At 43.8% G+C, this 20578-nt stretch overlaps 1 long non-coding RNA gene across 1 annotated transcript; it reads right to left on the reverse strand.

Annotated features, from left to right (window-relative positions):
* Positions 1–343: 343 nt before the first annotated feature.
* On the reverse strand, positions 344–19132 carry LOC116974872. The gene is made up of 3 exons (XR_004412482.1): positions 19122–19132; positions 16310–16315; positions 344–450 (listed from the first exon to the last, which is right to left on the reverse strand). It is a non-coding gene; the product is annotated as an uncharacterized LOC116974872 (long non-coding RNA).
* Positions 19133–20578: the final 1446 nt, after the last annotated feature.

Genomic DNA, 20578 nt, shown 5'->3' on the forward strand with positions numbered 1-20578 from the left:
TCTGTAAATTACTCGTGAACAGTGAGGAGAGAATTAAGATGTGAGAAAAATGGAAATCGGAAGTGAGTTATGTGATTTTATAGAGGCGTACAAAATAATGAGAGGAATAGATCGGGGTAGGTGCACAGAGTCTCTTGCCCAGAGTAGATGAATCGACAACCAGAGGACATAGCTTTCAGGTAAGTGGGAAAGATTTAATAGGAACCTGAAGGTTAAATTTTTCACACAAAGAGTGGTGGGTGTATGGAACTAGATGCCAGAGGAGGTACTTGAGGCAGATACTATCGCAACATTTAAGAAACATTTAGACAGGTACATGGATAGGACGGGTTTAAAAGGATATGGGCCAAACGTAGACAGGTGGTCCAGTGTAGATGGGACATGTGGCTGGTGTGGGCAAGTTGGGCTGAAGGGCCTGTTTTCATGCTGTAAGGCTCTATGACACTAGAACTCCAAGTGGGGGAATGGGATTTACAGGATTGCTCTAAGAGCCGGCATAGACTTTTAAAATTTTTATTTAAAATTTTAATTTTTTTAAATTAGAAGTACGGTAAGTTACAATAATACACAAGAGCCAGCATAGACTTGATGGGCAGAATACCCTCTTTCTATGTGATGGGGAAAAATAAAAATATGGTAAATATTAGTTCTGAAAAAGCTTGCTTTGCAAATGCAGTTTCTGTGATTGTGTATGTTTTTGTGTGGGAGTGAATGAAAAAGGAGGCAAGAAATAAGAATTGCATCCTTGTAGCCCTCGGCTCTTGGAGAAGAAATGGTTTAATTATTTCTTACTCGTCTAATATTTTTCTAGGAAATATCACCTAGGACGTTCTCCCCAAAGGCACACAAACGACTGTAGATTCAGAATGCTACTGCAGTTTTTTGTGACAGTGGAGAAGTATTCTTGAGAAGGTATGCTGAAATAGCACAATCCTAGAATAGCTGCAACATAGTAGGAATCCAATTTACACATCCATTTCATGTTGGAACTGGGTACAGCAATTCTAACAGTTCCATATCCTAACACAAAGTTTCCACACTGTATTTCAGAAGTAACTCAGCGAGTCAAATACCATCTCTGGTGAACATGGTTAATCGATGATTTGGGTCGGGACCCTTCTTCAGAATTTAAGGACACAAAGTTCTGGAATAACTCAGTGAGTCAGGCAGTAACTGTGGAGAACATGGAAGGTGACGTTTCGGGTCAGGACCCTTTTTCAGGTTCCGGCATCTTTTTAGTTTAATTTAGAGATACAGTGTGGAACTAGGCCCTATGGCCCACCGAGTCTGTGCCAGCCGATGATCACCCATACACTAGTGTCATCCCATACACCAGGGACAATTTACAGGAGTCAATTAACCTACAAACCTTTGGGATATGGAAGGAAACAGAGCAACCGGAAAAACCCCACTCAATCCTGGGTAGAACGTGCAAACTCTGTACAGACAGCACCCATAGTCAGTATCGAACCTGGGTCTCTGTATGGGGCATTAATGGTCGGTGTGGACTCAGTTGGGCCGAAAGGGCCTGTTTTTACGCTGTATTTCTAAACTAAACTAAACTAAACTAAACTAAACCACACTAAATTCAACTAAAGTGGCGGCGCTGTTGAACGGCTGCGGCTCGCCTGCAGTCCGTCTGTTTTTACTTTTTTGTGTTGTTTTTTTTGTCTTGTTTAGTTAAATTTTTGGTTATTAGGTTGTGTTATGTGTGGGGGGGGGGGGGGCTGAAACAGGGATTACTGTCTCTCCCTTCGGGGGAATGCGACTTTTTCTTGTCGTATCCCCCTTCTCTGCCTCCGTCTGCGCTGAGGCCTAATGGCGGCCTCCAACCTGCGACCGATCTCGAGGCTCCGGAGGTAGAGCCAGCCAGGACTCACCAACGCGAGGCTGGCCGTCTTCGAGCTGTGGCGGCATTCGGGCAGCGGCATGACTCGGCGCTCCGGTGAGGGCGGCCCGGCGCGGGGCTGGGACGGTGCTGGCTGAGACGCTCCGATGGCAGCGGCATGACACGGCGCTCCGGTGAGGGTGGCCCGGCGCGGGGCTGGGACGGTGCTGGCTGAGACGCTCCGGTGGCAGCGGCACGACTCGGCACTCCGGTGAGGGCGGCCCGGCGTGGGGCTGAGACGCTCCGGTGGCAGCGGCATGACTCGAGGCTGGGGCGGCGCTCCCGTGAGGGCGGCCCGGCTCGGGGCTGGGACGGCGCTCTGGTGGTGGAGGCGGCCCGGCGCGGGGCTGAGGCGGTGCTCCGGTAGCTGAGGCGGCGTTCTGGCGGCGGCGACCTGAATCCGGGGCTCGGCCGCGGGCCAGTGGACGACATCGTCGGGAGCTCGCAGGTCACAGACTGGTGCCTGTTTTCCGGAGCTCCCGCGGCAACAGCTGCGTCCGCTGGACTGCAGGGCGGCAGCTTTGACCACCCCGGGCCGCGGAGCTTGAACCGGCCCGTTTGCGGAGCTCGGTGAACCGCGGGACTGACTTACCATCGCCCGGTGGGGTATCGCCTCAGCGCAGAGGGAGAAGAGGAGGGAAGAGACAATAACCCTAAGATTTTTGCCTCCATCACAGTGAGGAGGTGCCTGGTGAATTCACTGTGGTGGATGTTAATTTGTGTTTATTGTGTGTTTTGTTGTTTATTATTACATGTATGGCTGCAGGCAACGACATTTCGTTCAGACCGAAAGGTCTGAATGACAAATAAAGGATCTAAGTCTAAGTCTAAGTCTAAGTCTAAACTAAATTAAACTAAACTAAACTGAAATAAAGTAAAGTGCTCGGGTCCCACTGGGCAGAAGATGCTTGCCGCCCTACAATGTTTTTGGAATGTGGGTGGAAACCCACACGGTCACGGGGAGGACGTACAAACTATGTACAGACGGCACCCGCAGTCTGGATCAAACCCGGGTCTCTGGCGCCGTAATGCAGCAACTCTACCACTGCGCCACCATGCCGCCGCTTGTTGGTCGTGGCAATCGGTGGCAAATCATAGAAACATAGAAACATAGAAAATAGGTGCAGGAGTAGGCCATTTGGACCTTCGAGCCTGCACCGCCATTCAATATGATCATGGCTGATCATCCAACTCAGTATCCTGTACCTGCCTTCTCTCCATACCCCCTGATCCCTTTAGCCACAAGGGCCACATCTAACTCCCTCTTAAATATAGCCAACGAACTGGCCTCAACTACCTTCTATGGCAGAGAATTCCAGATATCCTCACCAGCAGCCAGGTCAGGGCTGTGAGTGGAGGTCATGCGTGTCTCCAAAACAGCCTGCAACCTGAGCGTTTCTTAGTGTTTGCTCTGCAAATCTGATCTTTGAGACAGCTAAATGGTAAATTCTTATTCATTTGTGTACCTTTGTGTGCAGAACTGTTCATCAAATGTTATTTTAATATCACTGTGTTTGGCACCATGATAAAGGCCACATGATGCTTCCTAGAATTGGTTGAAAATAACCCGCATGCCCTTTAATTTGCAATCTGAAAGGTTTGCTCTTCAGTGCCATCATTTATATTTCTACTTAATACCAGTCGTAATTAAATCTAAGGGTAATGAGTTATTTCGCCAGCTATCTGGAGCGGTGATGTGATGCCTTTAACCTTTCAAAATGTTGCCAAGGTGGGTGGTGATAACAATATGACAATTTCAGTAGCAAACCTGTCCTCTCCACTGAAGGCGAGGATTAAACGACTCAATGATATCTATAATTATGTCAATGCATTAGGATGGTCATCTGCTTGACAGCAATTTAGGGAAAATGCCTTAACACTGTTCACAATGGAACCTGACAGGGGGTGACTCATTAACTGACTAATAGAGTTTGAGGGTTTGGTTTGCCAAGTGGATTCCTAATATAGGAACCTACATCACGAGCTGAACAATCAAACTTTCCCAATGCCCTGGAGAACCTCAGCACAACACTGCTTCAATGGAATAAAAACAGTAAATGCTGGAAACACTCCGAAAAACTTTTCACTGCATAATTGAGTCAAAGAGTAATACAGTGTGGAAACAGGCCCATCGGCCCAACTCACCCACACCGGCCGACAATGTCCCATCTACCCTAGTCCCACTTGCCTACGCTTGGTCCATAACCCTCCACACCTGTCCTATCCATTTACATGTCCAACTGTTTCTTAACAGATGGGATAGTCCCAGCTTCAACTTCCTCCTCTGGCAGCTTGTTCCATACACCCACTACCATCTGTGTGAAAAAGTTACCGCTCGGATTCCTATTAAATCTTTACCCCTTCACCTTGAGCCTATGTCCTCTGTTCCTCGATTCCCCTACTGGTTAAAAGACTCTGTGCATCAACCCAATATATTCCTCTCATGATTTCATATACCTCTATAAGGTGTCCCTTCATCCTCCTACGCTCCATAGAATAAAGACCCAGCCTAATCAACCTCTCGCTATAGCTCACACCCTCTAGTCCTGGCAACATCCTTGTAAATCTATTGTATTGTACACGTGACAATAATTGTCAACTAAGTTCTAAGACTAAAACTAAGTTCACCCACGGAAAGAGAAAGCAGAGTTCGCATTTCTGGTTGGAGACCATCAGAATAAGTGTGAAAGTAGGCATCACCAGACTCAGGAACAGCTTCTTCCCCTCTGTTATTAAGCAACTGAACCATCCTAACAACAACTAGAACTACTATCTACCTCATTGGAGACAATCTGCCTTTAATCGGACATTATCTTGCAGTAAACGTTATTCCGTTTATCATGCACTTGTACACTATGGATGGCCCGATTGTAATCATGTATTGTCTTTCCACTGACTGGTTGGCACACAACAAAAGATTTTCACTGAACCTCGGTACACATGACCATAAACTAAACTAAAACAAAAACCTATCAGGCTTCTGTTTGGCCCTTCCATAATAGACAGTGGACAATAGAAAATAGGTGCAGGAGTAAGCAATTCAGCCCTTCGAGCCAGCACCGCCATTCACTGCGATCATGGCTGATCATCCACAATCAGTACCCCGTTCCGGTTTTGACTCCGGTATCTTTAAGAGCTCTATCTCTCTCTTGAAAGCATCCAGATAATCGACCTCCACTGACTTCTGAGGCAGAGAATTCCACAGATTCACAACTCTCCGGTTGAAAAAGTTTGTCCTCATCCACATTCTAAATGGCTTACCCCTTATTCTTAAACTGTGGCCCCTGGTTCTGGACTCCCCCAACATCGGGAGCATGTTTCCTGCCTCTAGCGTGTCCAATCCCTTAATAATCTTGTATGTTTCAATAAGATGCCCTCTCATCCTTCTAAATTCCAATGTATACAAGCCCAGTCGCTCCATTCTTTCAACATATGACAATCCCGCCATCCCAGGAATTAACCTCGTGAACCTACGCTGCACTTCCCCAATAGCAAGAATGTCCTTCCTCAAATTTGGAGACCAAAACTGCACACAAAACTCCAGGTGTGGTCTCACTAGGGCCCTGTACAACTGCAGAAGGAATCCTGTCTGATTTACCTCTACCCCAATGTGGACATTGAACTTTGTCCATGGAACAGGTGAACCACAATGCTGAGAACTATATTCTGAATTCTGGATCTTCCCATTTGCTCTAAGTATTGTACTTGAGATTAACTTCATTGTATCTGTGTGTAGTATTTGCTGATCTGATTGGATGGCATGCAAAACAAAGCTTTTACTGTACCTTGGTACACATGACAATAATAAAGCTAAACATAAAACCTCAATCGAAACCAAAACCCGATGCAAAGTCCCAAACCTGAAAAGTTAACTGTTCACCCCTCCACCGATGCTGCCTGACCTAATGAATGTTTCCTGCAGCTTTTGTTTTTATTTCACATTTTGAATATCTGTCGATATTTTTAATTTATGATTGTGAGGTGCTTCAGTGCAAATTCCACCCTGTTTAAAAGATATTTATGGTATCGTCAGTCTCCTTCTCATCAATTTCTCTGATAGTTTGGTGACTTTTTGGATATTTTTATTCACCAGGGACTACCCTCGGCCATATACTTAACTTTAGACTTTAGAGATGCAGCGTGAAAACAGGCCGTTCGGCCCACCGAATCCATGCCAACCAGTGATCACCCCGTCCACTAGCACAAACCTACGCACTAGGGGATAATTTACAATTTATGGAAGCCAATTAACTTAGAAACCTGTATGTCGTTGGAGTGTGGGAAGATACTGGAGCACCTGGAGGAAAACCACGCAGTCACAGGGAGAATGTACAAACTCTGAACAGACAGTAACATATAGGCAGGATTGAATCCGTGTCTCTGTCGCTGTGAGGCAGCAACTCTACCAGCTGCGTCAATGTGCGACATATTTACTGCTCATCTGCTTTCTGGATATCAAATGTCACGTTAAATCATTTGCATTTGATTTAATATTTTCAATTATTTTATTAATGTTCTAAGTGGCATATTATAATTTTTTAAATAATTTATATCACTTTAGTTTGGTTTAGAGTTACAGCAGGGAACAGACACTTCGGCCCACCGTCTGCTCTGACCGGCAATCCCCACACATTAACACTATCCTATATAAGGGTCATTTTACACATACACCAAGCCAATTTACCTACATACCTGTATGTCTATGGCGTGTGGGAGGAAACCGAAGATCTCGGAGAAAACCCACGCGGTCACAGGGAGAAAGTACAAACTCCGTACAGACAGCACCCGTAGTCGGGGATCGAACCCGGGTCTCCGGCGCTGCAAGCGCTGTAAGGCTGCAACTCTACTGCTGGGCCACCGTGTCATTGTTATTTTTTGTTAAAGTTTGTGCAAGGCAAGGCACTAAAATCAGACTTCCATGTTTGAAAAAGGTAATTCCAAGAACCAGGGAGCACAAATAGCAGGTTCCATCAGGAACAAAAAAACAAAAATGTGATGAGGGCGCTGAGCGGAAATGGCAACACCTGTGACAAGTGTCGCAGTATCATGCAGCATAGAAACAAGTCCTTTGTTCTACCTCATCCATGCTGATGGGAACATAGAGTTAATGTTTCAGGTCAGAGAGCCTTCATTGGTTTAACTGGAAAGCTAACTTTGATTCTCTTTCCACAGATGCAGTCTGACCTGCAGAGTGCTTCCAACATTTTCTAATTTTGCTTCACATTCCCAACATCTGTTCAGTTAAGTTTCGTTTGGAGATACAGCGCGGAAACATGCCCTGCGGCCCACCGAGCTCGCGCCGACTAGCGATCCCCGTACACTAGCACTATCCTGCAGACTAGGAGCAATTTATAATTTTCACCGAAGCCAATGAACCGGAGCACCCGGAGAAAAACCCACGCAGTCACAGGGAGAATGTACAAACTCCATACAGACAGCACCCATAGTCAGGATCGAACCCTGGATTTTGGTGCTGCAGCAACTTTACCACTGCGCCACCGTGCCGCCCATTGTTTCACATTCCCAGCATCTGGTGTTTTTTCTCTTTTAATTTGGACTCAGGGACATTTGGGCATAACCTGTGGGTTTTTTTGCTTTCTCCACACACGTACTGAACATTTTCACATTTTTCACCCCCCTCTTCCACCTCGCTACAATCGGTCTAAAGAAGAATCTAAAATGTCACCTATCCATCTCCTCCATAAATGCTGCCTGGCCCGCTGAGTTACTCTGGCACTTTGTGATTTGCTCGAGATTCCAGCATCTGCAGTTCCCTGTTTCTTTGTTCTTCTTCTTCTTCTTCATATTTTTCAGCCTTAAATTCACCATGTTTGGCTCTTGTAAATGCAAACCTCTCCAGTGTACTGGTAGGGTATGATTAAAAATCAGCATATTGGAAAAGAATGTTCTTTAAATGATATACAATCTCGAATGCAGGCACCGTTCTCTGTCAAGACACTTCACGGTAAAATGTTTCCACATCGTTAGGCTGATCTACACTTTTCAAAGAAGCACACATTCGCTTCCAGGGACAATTCTCCACATGTGCACTCAAATCGTAGTGCCCTACCTGCTGGGAACATGCATTTGGAAAATTAGTCCTAATGAGCTAAATGGTATCTGACGTTAATATGACAAGCTTCAGAATTAGACAGCTTTCTGGCAATAGTCAGAAGGAATAGCTGGGAAAGAGGAATTAGATATTGCCCTCATGGAATTTTAGTTTAGTTTATTAGCTCAGTCCCATCTACACTTGTTTCAGTTCAGTTTCAGTGTCAGTTTCGTTTGTTGTCATGTGTATCGAGGTACAGTGAAAAGATTTTGTTGCGAGCTAACCAGTCAGCAGAAAGACAATAAATAATTACAATCGATCCATTTGTAGTGTATAGATACATGATATGGGAATAACGTTTAGTGCAAGGTAAAGACAGCATAGTCCGATCAAGAATAGTCCGAGGGACATCAAAGAGGTAGATAGTAGTTCAGCGCTGCTCTCTGGTTGTTGTAGGATGATTCAGTTGCCTGATAACAGCTGGGGAGAAACTGTCCCTGAATCTGGCGGTGTGCGTTTTCACACTTCTATACCTTTTGCCAGATGGGAGAGGGGAGAAGAGGGAGTGACCAGGGTGCGACAAGTAAGCATGAAAACTTAGACCTATTAATTTACATTATTCAATTAATATGTAAACATTTTTTAGTTTAGTTTAATTTAGTTTTGTTTATTGCCACATGTACCGATGTACAGTGAAAAGCATTTGTTGCGTGCTAACCAGTCAGCAGAAAGACTATACATGGAAACATTTTTTTTATTATAACATTCAGATCATGTCAGAATTCTGACTAATTTCCAATTTAGGGTTATAGATGCAGCGCGGAAAAAATGCCCTTCAGCCCACCAAGTCTGCACCGACCAGCGATCTCCACACAATAACACTATCCTACACACACTAGGGACAATTTTTTACATTTATCCCAACCAATTAACCAACAAACCTGTAAGTCTTTGAAGTTTGAGAGGAAACTGAAGATGTTGAAGAAAACCCACGCAGGTTATGGGGAGAACGTACAAATAAGCACCTGTAGTCAGGATCAAACCTGGGTCTCTGGCATCGTAAGACAGTAGCTCTATGCCATCGGACCTCCGACTTATCTATATTACTAAAAGTCTGATCTTGACCACTTCCTGTTGTTCTGTGTATTGTTTTTAGAAAAAACACTGAAAATAACGGCAGTGATTTTTGGCCATGTTACTCAGAGTCCCCCTCCACTGTGCAGGACAAGTGGATTTTTCCGATCGATTAAAAATAAAAGAGTTATTAGTGTTTAAAAAATATTGAGATTCTCTCTCCTGAAGGCCACGCCCCTTCCGGAGGGACTATTTAACGCGGAGTGCCTCAGTCAGTCTCTGCGAGATGGGGGAGTGAGAGGGTCACGTCTCTCAGTCTGATCTGTGAATAACACTGAACATATGTCTACTAAACTGTGAGTGGTTTTACTGACCTGTCAGTGCCCTTAATGTGGTTTGAAAATAAAGTTTGGAAATGCTAAAGCTGTGTTGCCTTTGGTTTGGCAATGCTAAAGCTGTGTTGCCTTTGGTTTGGAAATGCTAAAGCTGTGTTGCCTTTGGTTTGGAAATGCTAAAGCTGTGTTGCCTTTGGTTTGGAAATGCTAAAGCTGTGTTGCCTAATTAAAGTTGCCTTGCTTAATTAAAGTTGCCTTGCCCATTTAAAGCCGCCTTGCCTAATTAGAAACATAGAAACATAGAAAATAGGTGCAGGAGTAGGCCATTCGGCCCATCGAGCCTGCATCGCCATTCAATATGATCATGGCTGATCATCCAACGCAGTTAAAGCTGCCTTGCCTAATTAAAGCTGCCTTGCCTAATTAAAGTTGCCTTACATAATTAAAGTTGCCTTGCCTAATTGAAAAGTTGACTTGAGAATGCTAAAGTTGCCTTGCCTAATTGAAAAGTTGGTTTGAGAATGCTTTGCCTAATAGAAAAGTTGATTTGAGAATGTTAAAGTTGCCTTGCCTAATTGAAAAGGTGGTTTGAGAATGCTAAAGTTGCCTTGCCTAATTGAAAAGTTGGTTTGATAATGCTTTGCCCAATTGAAAAGTTGATTTGAGAATGCCTTGCCTAATTGAAAGATTGGTTTGAGAATGGTAAGGTTGCCTTGCCTAATTGAAAAGTTTGTTTGAGAATGCTAAAGTTGCCTTGCCTAATTGAAAAGCTGGTTTGAGAATGCTAAAGTTGCATTGCCTAATTGAAAAGTTGGTTTGAGAATGCTAAAGTTGCCTGCTCTAGATGTCTGCTTATCTACATTGGTGAGACCAAGCTTAGGCTTGGCGATCGTTTCGCCAAACACATCCGCTCGGTCCGCAATAACCTACCTGATCTCCCGATGACTCAGCACTTCAACTCCCCCTCCCATTCCGAATCCGACCTTTCTGTACTAGGCCTCATCCAAGCCAAAGTGAGCACGATCGGAAATTGGAGGAGCAGCACCTCATATTTCGCTTGGGCAGTTTATACCCCAGCGGCATGAAAATTAACCTCCAATTTCCGGTAGCCCTTATTGTCTCCTCCCCTTCTCAGCTCTCCCTGTGCCCTCTGACTCCTCCTCTTCCTTTCTTCTACCCCTTCCCCTCATCAGTCTGAAGAAGGGTTTTGGCCCGAAACGTTGCCTATTTCCTTCGCTCCATAAATGCTGCCGCACCCGCAGAGTCTCACCAGCAGTTTTGTCTACCTTGTCTAATTGAAAAGTTGGTTTGAGAATGCTAAAGTTGCCTTGCCTAATTGAAAAGTTGGTTTGAGAATGCCAAAGTTGCCTTGCCTAATTGAAAAGTTGGTTTGAGAATGCCAAAGTTGCCTTGCCTAATTGAAAAGTTGGTTTGTGAATGCTAAAGTTGCCTTGCCTAATTGAGAAGTTGGTTTGAGAATGCTAAAGTTGCCTTGCCGTCTATATAATTAAAAGTCTAATCTTGACCACTTCCTGTTTGCGCTGTATATTGATTTTAGGAAATACGCTACTACCACGTATGGCTGTGATTTTTGGCCACCTTACTCAGAGTCCCCATCTGCTCATCAGGTGCCGAAGAATTTCCCATCGATGAAAAATAAAAGAGTTATTAGTGTTTAAAATATGTTGAGATTCTCTCTCCTGTCAATCACGCCATGAAAGTCACACCTCTTCTCGTGGGGGGGGGGGGAACTATAAAATCCAGACGTGTGGGCGTGGCTCAGTCTCTGTAAAATGGAGGAGGGAGAGGTCATGACTCGCTGTCTTTAGTCATGCTTGAAATGGTATGACACTGTACTTGAATATGGTGGCCTTGCACCCTGCTTGAAGTGGTAAGAAACTGCACTTGAATTAGGTGGACCTGCACCCTGCTTGAAATGAAATTTCAAGGAATAGCCATGAGTCAACTGCTAGCCCACCAGCCGTGAGTGAGTGAGCTGCCAGCACAACAGGTTTGAGTGCCTGAGCCGCCAGTCCAAAAATCCATTCGGCCCACAATGTCCATACTAGCCCTCTGGAAATGAGTCCCTTCAGCCCACAACACCATACTAGTGCTCCAGAACGCCCCCACCCCACTGGCCACCAATATTAGAATTGGTGGAAAGGTGGAATATTGCGTTGGGGTACCAGCCCTCCCGTGTGATGCTGGGACCCAACGGGTCCCACTTAATCCCACTTAATCTAGTATCTTATATTTAGATACTTCAAGCCTCACTCCGCAGATTCATAGGTGCAGCAGGGAAACAAATCCTTAGGCCCCATCTCATCTGCATTGACCATCAAACAACAATGTTTTAATTCCCATTGACTTTCTCATAGATTCTCCCACTCTCATCTCCACACTAGGGACAATTCACAGTGCTCAATTAACCCACTAACCTGCATTACGTTTGGATGTGGGAGGAATCAAGAGCACCTTGTGGCAATAAGTGAAATGCTTTGACTTACATTTGTGGATTTTGGGGTAAATTTTCTATTGTCCTAAAATTATCCCAAGGCCTTTCCTGGACTTTGACTCCGCAGTCAACAAATCCCAGCAAGTTATGATGAAATTGGAGGAACGGCATCTCATATTTCCCTTGGGCGGCTTATAGCCCAGTGGTATGAATATTGACTTCCCTAACTTCAAGTAACCCTAGCATTCCCTCTCTCTCCATCCCTCCCCCACCCAAGTCACACCAGCTTCTCATTTCCACCCAACAAACAGCAATGCCTGTTTCCTTTATCATCGTTTCTATTTTGCATATCTTTCATTCATTGTTCTTTACCTCTTGACATTATCGTCTATATCTCTCGTTTCTTTTTCCCTAGCTAGTCTGAAGAAGGGTCTCGACCCGAAACGCCAACCATTCCTTCTCTCCAGAGATGCTGCCTGTCCCGCTGAGTTACTCCAGCTTTTTGTATCTACCTTTGGTGTGACACCCACAAACGCACTGTCAAAACTCAAGCGTGTTATATTGCCATATGTCCCGAAGCAGCACAATGGAATTCTTACTTTCACTGGCTATGAACGCTGTCAATGAAACTGAACATCTGTGAACGAATTTGACACCAGAGAACTGTTTAAGATATTGAAACACAATTCAGACAATTTTAGCGAATTTTGCCAGTTTAAATGCTAGATCGTCTCTTGCCAGTTGTCTAGCAAAGTTATTTTCCTTTGCTTTACTCAACCAACTACAATAGTGTGTCTGGAATCACATCGGCAAGGTCGAGTAAGGACATCTTCCTCTCATTGCCATCAGTGATGCAGAATAATTCCACTGGAGTTCAATAACGTCATGGTCATTCTTTCTTTTCATTCCAAATTGATATTATGCAAATATATTTCAATGTAATATGCAGAGAAGTATTCACTGTGCAATTCACTGAAGGACATCAAAGTAACTCCCCCAATAAGTGTGCAGAGAGGAAGTGCAGATGCTGTTTTTTATATGGAAGATAGTCACAAACTGCTGGACTAACTCAGCGGGTCAGGCAGCATCACTGGAGAAAAAGGATAGTGAAGAATTCTTCTTCAGACTGAAAGTAGAGGGGAGGGAACTGGAGGTAGGAAAAGGCCAATAAGTGAATTGACTGAAGGGCTATAGCCGATTTGTTATTTTAGATTTTTATTTTTAGTTATAGAATTACAGTGTGGAAACAGGCCCTTCTGCCCTCCGAGCAGGCACGTGCCATGAGTAATTACTCAGGGTAGGCAGGCAGTCAGTCGGCTTTTAAAAAAAAATCTCAAACCACGCATGCGCAGATTGTTCTCCTCTCCGTTAAAATAAAGAATAAAAATAAACAAAGTAACAATTCAATTTTCCCAAGGCTTGAAATCTCCTTCATTCTGAATTACTGAATGGGTGGGGAACGGAGGGTGATGGCTGGTTGAGAGATGGTGGGGGAAAACGGGAGCACACCAGGACGTTGAATCAGATGTGATCTTATTGAATGACAATACCTGTTCACGGGACCAATTGTGGGGAGAGTTCCTTTCACAGCGCATGGTGAGTCTGGCCAGTGGTTAAGTTGCGGGGAGGGCAGGAGCATTGGGTTCCTCTCAACCCACCTTTCCTGCTTCTACCTGTAACCATTGACACCCTTACTAATCAAGTACGTATCAATCTCCGCTTTAAAAATACCTAAGGACTTGACCTCCACTCTTGTCTGTGGCAATGAATTCCACAGAATCACCCTCTAGCTGAAGACATTTCTCCTCATCTCTATTCTAAATTATGTTGTATTATTCTGAGGCTTTGTCCTCTGGCCCTCGACTTTCTCACTACTGGAAACATCCTCTCCACATCCACCCAATTCAGACCTTTCATTATTCAGTAGGTTTCACTGTATTCTCCACAATATCCTGGTATTGGAATTGTACTCAATTTATGGTCAGTTTTTGGTTCATCATAACTTGCTGTAATTTGTTGACTGTGTCCAGGAACAGTCTCGGTACAACTTTAGTTTGGTTTATTATTTAGTTTAGTTTATTGTCACATGTACTGATGTACAGTGAAAAGCTTTTGTTGCATGCTAACCAGTCAGTGGGAAGACTATACATGGTTACAATCAAGCCATCCACAGTGTCCAGATGCATGATAACATGATAATCCGGTAAAGTCTGATGAAAAAATCTGATAGTACCCCTGATAGATAGTAGCTCAGGACCGCTCTCTAGTTGGTGATAAGATGGTTCAGTTGCCTGATAACAGCTGGGAAGAGACTGTCCCTCAATCTGGAGGTGTGCGTTTTCACACTTCTGTACCACTTGCCTGATGGGAGAGAGGAGAAGAGGGAGTGATCAGGGTGGGACTCATTCTTGAATATGCTGCTGGCCTTGCCGAGGCAGCGTGAGGTATAAATGGAGTCAACGGAAGTTGGTTTGTGTGATGGTCTGGGCTGCTTCCACAATTTCCTGCAATTTCATGCGGTCTTGGATGGAGTTGTTCCCAAAGCAAATTGTTAATGTGTCCCAATAAAATGCTTCCTAAGGTATACATGGGAGCAACATAAAGTCTGGCAAGTTATAGGTGGATACATTTCGATTAGTGCGGGTGTCAGAGGTTATGGGGAGAAGGCAGGAGAATGGGGTTTGGAGGGAGAGTATGTGTGGAGTATATGACTAAGGTTAGAGATGAAAAGGAGACAAAAAGGTATCAGTTAAGGAGAGCAAAGAAGAGGAGTGATAAGATAAAGCCAGAGTATAGATTGAGTATAGGAGCAGGAAGGTTCTACTGCAGTTGTACATGGTCTTGGTGAGACCACACCTGGAGTATTGCGTACAGTTTTGGTCTCCAAATCTGAGGAAGGACATTATAGCCATAGAGGGAGTGCAGAGAAGGTTCACCAGACTGATTCCTGGGATGTCAGGACTTTCATATGAAGAAAGACTGGATAGACTTGGCTTATACTCGCTAGAATTTAAGAGATTGAGAGGGGATCTTATAGAAACGTACAAAATTCTTATGGGGTTGGACAGGCTAGATGCAGGAATATTGTTCCCGATGTTGGGGAAGTCCAGGACAAGGGGTCACAGCTTAAGGATAAGGGGGAAATCCTTTAGGACCGAGATGAGAAGAAACGTTTTCACACAGAGAGTGGTGAATCTCTGGAACTCTCTGCCACAGAGGGTAGTTGAGGCCAGTTCATTGGCTATATTTAAGAAGGAGTTAGATGTGGCCCTTGTGGCTAAAGGGATCAGGGGGTATGGAGAGAAGGCAGGTACGGGATACTGAGTTGGATGATCAGCCATGATCATATTGAATGGCGGTGCAGGCTCGAAGGGCCGAATGGCCTACTCCTGCACCTATTTTCTATGTATCTATGTATCTATGAAAGTAAGAGGTGGCAGAGACCACAGCATGTACGTCTGCTGTGTACTGTGGAGAAAACCCTGTCATAATCATGGAATTTGAAAAATACTGAGCAAAACGACCTGAGGCTGCCAAATGCTGGGATCTGCTCATCGATAAAACAGAGGGGACCCTTTGAGTCACCTCCTAGTCGATCCACTGTGGGGGTTTTATGATGCTTTTTGTCAGTTATAAACACAAGTCACAGGTATAAATTTCAAAAGTCGATTCCTGCTGGTAGATGTCAAAATTGCCGCTGCTCAGCAGATGATGCCATTTGATATGAGCCTGATGTTAGTGAAACCTCAGCTACATTGGAGTGCTGGGGCAAATTTTAATGGCCAGAAAAAGATGATATGAGTCAAGAGTGTTTTATATATATATTTCTGGCCATTGGGAAATTGGCCTTTTGACTTTTGAAATGTATAACGTGTGACTTGTGACATATATATATGTGTGTGTGTGTGTGTGTGAGTATGTGTGTGTATGTATATAACATGCATAGGGTGCCTGGAACTACCTGATCTCCCAGTTCACAAACACTTTAATTCCCCTTCCCTTGCAAACACTGACCTTTCTGTCCTGGGCCTCCTCCATTGTCAGAGTGAGGCCAAACGCAAATTGGAGGAACAGCATCTCATAAATCGCAGCTTACAACCAAGTGGTATAATTTTGATTTCTCTAACTTCAAGTAACCCCTGTATTCCCTCCCTCTCCATCCCTCCCCCACCAAAGTCGTGCCAGCTTCAAAGTCGTCTTGTTGAGGCTCATTGTCTGTAACTTGTTCTCACCTAACAAACAGCTAACAATGACCTGAGTATCATCGTTACTTTTTTGCATATCTTTCATTCATTTGTCTCTATCTCTCCACATCACCGTCTTTCTCTCTGATTGTAATTTCGTGGGTCAGGCAGCATCACTGGACGATGTCGATGGATGACGTTTTGGATTGGGACCTTTCTTCAATGAGGATATGTTTTTGAAGTGAACGACTTGATCATGTACAGTCTTTTCACTAACTGGATAGCATGCAGCAAAAACATTCTTTCACTGTTGAAACACACAAAGTGCTGGAGTAACTCAAAGGGTCAGGCAGCATCTCTGGAGAAAACAGTTAAGCCCCTGTCCCACTTAGGAAACCTGTACAGAAACCTCTGGAGACTTTGTGCCCCACCCAAGGTTTCCGTGCGGTTCCTGGAGGTTCCCGGGGGTTTTTGTCAGTCTCCCTACCCGCTTCCACTACCTGCAACCTCCGGCAACCACCTGCAACCTCTGGGAACCGCATGGAAACCTTGGGTGGGGCGCAAAGTCTCCAGAGGTCTCCGTTCAGGTTTCCTAAGTGGGACAGGAGCATTAGGTGACGTTTCAGGTGAGGACCCTTCTTCAGCTGAGTTACTGCAGCACTTTGTATCTATCTTTGGTATAAACCAGCATCTGCAGTTCTTTGTTTCTACATTTAAGCTTTTCATTGTATCTTGGTATGCGTGACAATAATAAACTAACTAAAATGTTCACACATCAAAAGCCTGGATCAATGAAAACAGAACGCATATGTCATTTGGTGTTACGGTGTTATAATCATCGAATGTTGAAAAAGTGTTGAGTTTGTGAATCTGAGGCTTATTTGTGGTATAATTAACACATGGCTAATTATTTTAAAAAAAAACATATTTTCTGCTGCTATGTGAAAAGAAATTCCATGTTAATAGAACAAAGTACTTTAATTTCCCATGAATGTCGACACTGAGAAATATATTGTTTGACAAAATGGCTTTAAATTGGAGTTAGCTCAGGAAGTAATCTATTCCACATGACTTTCTCAGATTGATTTAAATTAGGACTTTACATACCAATCTAAATGGAAATACAACTTAATTGAAATCCATTTACTATTGTAGACATGCGTTTTATAACATAAATACTACCTTCATTGTGTTTTACAAATTACAATTTGATGATTTTTCATTCGAGGCGTATATATAATTCTTTGTCAATTGCATAATTACTACCATTTCTATAATTATTTTATCCATTTGTTATATCATGCATCATTTTGTTTATTTATCTTTACAGTTCATAGCAATCTGACTAGTTTTCTAACAGCCATGTTAATTCTGTCAACGCTAATTTGTGTTCTTGAAAATTAGCATTAAACTCTATTGCACATAGTCTGAAGAAGGGTCCTGACATGAAATGTCACCGATCCATTTTCTGCAGAGATGCTGCCTGACCTGCAGCGTTACTCCAGCATTTTGTGTATATCTTTCGCACGTAGATTTATTCTCGTTTGGTGACAGATACACAAAATTTTCATATGATGCAAAAAGAATTAGACAACATAATGAAGTACAAAGTAAATAAATGAAAGGCTAAAGATTGGGATCAAGGAAGTTAAATTCTATGATTCAAACTACCATCATTGCTTTAAACCAGTTTGTTCAATATCAAAAATACTTTTGTACGTTTCTCAGATAATAAATTATTGAATCATTGGGCACAGAAACAATGAATCATACGTTCATAAGGAGCAGATTTAGGCCATACGGCCCATCGTCTACTCCGCCATTTAATCATGGCTGATCTATCTTCATCCCATTCTCCTGCCTTCTCCCATAGCCCCCTACAACCATAGAAACATAGAAAATAGGTGCAGGAGTAGGCCATTCGACCCTTCGAGCCTGGACCGTCATTCAATATGATCATGGCATATTTATCAATAATCTATCTATCTCTGCCTAAAGAATATCAATTGATTTGGCATCCTTTGCCTTCCTCTCCAGCTATCAAGCGCCCATTTACATTAATCTTATACCAGCTCCATTTTATTATTTCTCATCCACCTGTCATCAACTACCTCCAAATTCTACCAGAAATTTACATTTTAGGGATAATTTACAATGGCCAGTTTATCTACTAACCAGCACATCTTTGGCATGTGGGAAGACCAGGAACACCTATGGAAAGCCCCTCAGGGTCACTGGGAGAATATTCAAACTCCGCACAGACAACATTGGAAATCTGGGTTGGACTTCTAGACCATTGTTGCAGAATGGGATTGGGGTGATGGGAGGGTGAGGAGGGAGTGGATGTGGAACCAAATACAATAACTGCACATAGGGATGGATTATTATCAGTATCACCTATTAGCCACATACAACTTCTTGGCCAAGTGCCTCCGCACTTCACAAGGAATGGAGGTTTGTGGAGGGCTTGATCTTTGGTAGAATAATTGAGTGAATGAAGTTTGGAGACTCAGGTGGGAGTCGACCATGGAGTTACTGCTTTACAGTGCCGGGCACCTGCATTCCATCCTGACTATGGGTGCTGTCTGTACGGAGTTTGAACGTTCTCCCTGTGACCGTGTGGATTTTCTCTGGGTGCTCCAGTTTCCTCCCGCACTCCAAAGACGTACAGATTTGTAGGTTAATTGGCTTCTATAAATTGTCCCTAGTGTGTAGGATAGTGCTAGTGTGCGGGGTGATTGCTGGTAGGCATGGATTCGCCAATGGGCCTGTTTCCGCACTGTATCTATAAAGTCTAAAAGTCTAATTGGAGGGGAGGTGATGGCATGGGAAGGTTCAGTGACAGGAACAGCAACAATGATGGTCTATCATGAGATAATTGACCTCGTTTTCCAAAGAATGAATTCATTCTAAGTGCAGCTGGTGCATAAATGACAGCCAGCGTACAAGAGTGAATCTCACAGGAGATGCTTGGTTGAATTTATATAATGGTGAGAAATGACCAAGTATAGTCATTATCACATTTCCCTCTAGGCAAAGTCAATTTTCAACAGCGTTTCCCAGTAAAAATATAATGGACTCACCGCATCTCCTTAAGCAAGACCTGCAGAGAGCCTCAAACCTCAGGAATAACATAGTGGGAGTTACTAACATCACCTTAGCACCTAATATTTATACGTGTGGCTATTTCAGGAATACATTGCCACTATTTACTATTCAGCAATGCAAAATACCGGTCGGAGCTATATTCAACAAGAATAACTCATTCACTTGCTTTCCCATTAACAGCAATGGCAACTTCCAATTTAGCAAAGCCTTCACCCTGTTAAATCACCTACCGAGACTTATCAAACAAAAACCTGATGATTCACACAGGACCTGACTCACAGCTTGGCAAGTAGACTTTGGGGGGATCTGAAAAGAGGGGGAGGTAAAGATGTAAGAAAGCTGAGAATGGGAAATTCTAGCACTTAGAGCCTGGGAAATAAAGTCAGGGCAGATCATGGGATTTACAGCCATCAAGCCTGAGCACAATTTCAATGTTAAACAATAACCGCTCAGCAAAATACAATCAGCAAATGGAAGGTGTACTATAAAGAAGAATTGGAGGAGTAGAGATTTCTCAAAGAGGTAGAAACATAGACAATAGGTGCAGGAGTAGGCCATTCGGCCATTCAACGCCATTCAATATTATCATGGCTGATCATCCAAAATCAGTACCTTGTTCCAGCTTTTTCCCATATCCCTTGATTCCGCTAGCCCTAAGTGTTGGGCTGGGGTAGTTTACATTGCTTGGTCATGACAGGTTCATGGCAAAATGATGAGTTCTCTGAATGCTATCTCCCTTCTGCAGTCAGTCCCAATCCAGAGCAGGTACTATCACAACTTTTAGCAAGTACTACCATAATGTTTAAGAAACATTTATACAGGTACATGGAAAGGACATGTTTAGAGGGATGTGGGCCAAACATAGTCAGGTGGGACTAGTACAGATGGGGCATGTTGGTCGGCATGGGGAAGTTGGGCCGAAGGGCCTGCTTCCACACTGTATGACTCTATTAGTCTTGACTGGAAACATTGACCAACCCTTTGGCTCCTTGGATGCTGAGTTCCTCCAGTTGTTTGTTGTTCGTTCCAGTTTTGAAAGTGGAAGGAGAGATGTCAAAACAGCAATCTCATCTCTCAAGTCGATAAAAATTCAGCTAAAGGTTACAGTTGCTGAAACAGAAACCTGGGGTGGCAAAGTGATGCAGTGGTAGAGTTGCTATGTGACAGCGCCATAGACTCATGGACTGGAGCTGTCTGCTCGAACTTTGTACGTTCTCCCTGTGACCGCGTGGGCTTTCTCCGGCTGCTCTGGTTTCCTACTACACTCCAAAAGCGTACAGGTGTGCAGGTTAATTGACATCAATAACAATTATAAATTGTCCTCTGTGTGTACGATAGTGCTAGTGTACGGGGTGATCGCTGACTGGCGCGGGCTCGGTGGGCCGAAGGGGCAGTTTCCACGCCGTATCCCTACAGTAAAGAAAACTAAAGATGTGGAGATGGACAATATCACGGAGATGGAAGTCGGAACTTGATGGGTTC

The sequence above is a fragment of the Amblyraja radiata genome, chromosome 7, assembly GCF_010909765.2.
Source record: "Amblyraja radiata isolate CabotCenter1 chromosome 7, sAmbRad1.1.pri, whole genome shotgun sequence".
NCBI lineage: Eukaryota > Metazoa > Chordata > Chondrichthyes > Rajiformes > Rajidae > Amblyraja > Amblyraja radiata.